Source organism: Tiliqua scincoides, chromosome 8 (genome assembly GCF_035046505.1).
Source record: "Tiliqua scincoides isolate rTilSci1 chromosome 8, rTilSci1.hap2, whole genome shotgun sequence".
Lineage (NCBI taxonomy): Eukaryota > Metazoa > Chordata > Lepidosauria > Squamata > Scincidae > Tiliqua > Tiliqua scincoides.
The window spans coordinates 22,598,329-22,600,862 of NC_089828.1; the positions used below are offsets into that span (position 1 = coordinate 22,598,329).

The 2,534-nt window shown below is 45.7% G+C and overlaps 1 pseudogene; it reads right to left on the reverse strand.

The window, feature by feature from the left end:
• Nucleotides 1–589: 589 nt before the first annotated feature.
• On the reverse strand, nucleotides 590–709 carry LOC136659806 (5S ribosomal RNA; annotated as a pseudogene).
• Nucleotides 710–2,534: the final 1,825 nt, after the last annotated feature.

Below are 2,534 nucleotides of genomic sequence, written 5' to 3' on the forward strand. Positions count from 1 at the left end.
TGTCAGTGGTGTGCCAGCCACGGTCTTTTTCAGTAGCATAGCTTCCATAAGCTGCATGGTATCACATGGTACCAGGCAGCATGTTGGGTCTTCCCTGGGGGAGAGACAGCAGGTCTTACCACCCGCCCCCAGCAATTCCTGGTGCGGTCTGCTCCGACTGTGCCAAGAAACGCTCCGGGGCAGGCCGAACCTGTTGACCCTGGCGCTGTACAGCTGAGAAAGGCTCCGTGGGTAGCTTCTGCTTGCCCCCAGAGCCTTCACTGGCATGACCGATTGGCTGCGCTAGAAGCAATTGTGGTCAATCAGCTGTGCCAAGGAAAGTTTTGAGGGTGGGTGGAACTGGCTGCCCTAGAGATTTCCTCGGTGGGGTTGATTGGCCAAGAAAAGCTCCATGGGTGGGTTTTGAGTAACTGTGGGAGTACTCTCTGGACATAACAGTGGTGATGACATCACATCGCCACGCTTACATTGGGAGGGGGCGGCCGGCGTGACCTGGGGTGGCATGCCAGTTGGCGACACCACTGGTTTTTGTCACTTCTCTTTGGGGTTGGTTGGTTGGCAACCTTCAGTCTCGAAAGACTATGGTATAAGCCTACAGCACCCGGTATTCCCAAGCGGTCTCCCATCCAAGTACTAACCAGGCCTGACCCTGCTTAGCTTCTGAGATCAGAAGAGATCGGGCATGTGCAGGGTAACAGTTGCTCTTTGGGGCCCTTGTTAAAAATATTACACCAAAATTTGTTGCACACACTGTTTAAAAAAGGTCCGCATTATATATACAGCTGCCCTTATATCTGTGCATTTGGTATCAACAGATTCAATTCCCCGCAACTCTCTGCAGCGCCCCCCGTCCATAGCCATTACTTTCCTTTTTTTATTAGCAAGCAGACAGGCTTTTAATATTTTACATAGGTTAGAACACGAACTTCTTGATCCCTGCTTCCTGTTAATGTTCTGCATCCCTCTAGCATGCAGGCTGCTTGCCTGCTTATCATATTCTTGTTCTAGTCTCTGTGAAAGTAAAATCATGTTTGTTAATGAAGGAAACAAAAGATAATGAACATGGTGGAGGGGCAGCAGCAGCATGGAGTACTTTTCTATACAGTGGAGATAGAGTTCCCTCATATCTGCGGTTTCTGTATCCATGACGGGGATGTGTGTGAAGCTGGAATGGACCCCCGTGGATTCAGGGGAGATCCATCTCTCTCTCTCTCTCTCTCTCTCTCTCTCTCTCTCTGTACTTAGCACTCATAAAACTTTAAAAGTCGTCGCCCCCCCCCCAAAAAAAAATTCTGAATCTTTTTTAGGCCCCTGCAGATTGTGGAACTTCAAACTGTTTAGCTTATGCCTTGTTTAGCTTATGCCTAAATTTAGCACCGTATCTGGGGCAGTACCCACCACAGTGTTCCCAATGCTGCCCATGTTCCCTGCTTCAATTCATGCCACTTACTGAAAAGGGAAGTGGTAGTGAGGACAGCTCCGGAGTATGCCACAGAAGAGTCTCAGCAGCTTGAGAGCATCTGGAAAATGAACCCCGCCACTCCAAATTAATAATGATGGGGGAATGAATTTGGTCAGCTCTCCCATGATAAAGCACACTTATTTTCCAACACACTCACTAGGAAATCATGGTGCGTCAAGCCAGTGGCGTCATTCGAATTTGCATCACCCAGTGCTGGAGGCCAGCACGTCATCTCCATGATGAACTACCTCTCATGCAGTGGGTGGGGCAATGACCTGGTCGGTGGATGTGGTGATGCTCCATCACCCTGCCCCCTTCTGGTTTTTAGGGCTATATCTAAAAAGGGCTATATCTTTTAACAGAATATTCCAACATGTCTTTGTTTCATTGCATTCTGCATGAAATTACACATTGAAAGATATATATATATATATATATATATATATATATATATATATATATATATATATATATATATATATATATATATATATATATAACATGATGGTCCCATTCGAAAATATCAAGATTTAAAAATTTTTGGCCAGTAGTGGTGTTACCCACTGTGTATGTATCACCCAGCGCAACCCACACCCCACCAGCAATGCAACTGCCTCAAGCCCGCATGTTACTACCTGAAAAGAGCATGATGTGACTCAGTTCTTAGAACTGGAATACTTTACTGAGAAGCCCATTTTGTCTAGGAAGCTAAGCAGGGTCAGGCCTGGTTAGTACTTGGATGGGAGACTGCCTGGGAATACCGGGTGCTGTAGGCTTATACCATAGTCTTTCGAGACTGAAGGTTGCCAACCATTTTTTTTTTCTTTTTAAACACTGGTCCTAAATTTTCTTTTTCCCTTTTCATCTCGGCTGTTTCCCAATTAATAAACAAACACTCTCATTCCCTGGAGTTCTCATAGGCAGGCTCCTTCAGATGTGGCTTTTCTTGTACCACACATGGATAAGAAACAATGCTGCATATTTCACTTTGAAGGGATTATGCATGTCCTTGACAAACGAGACAATTTCTTCGGCAAGGTGCAGGGTGTAATACTATTACTATAGCAACTAT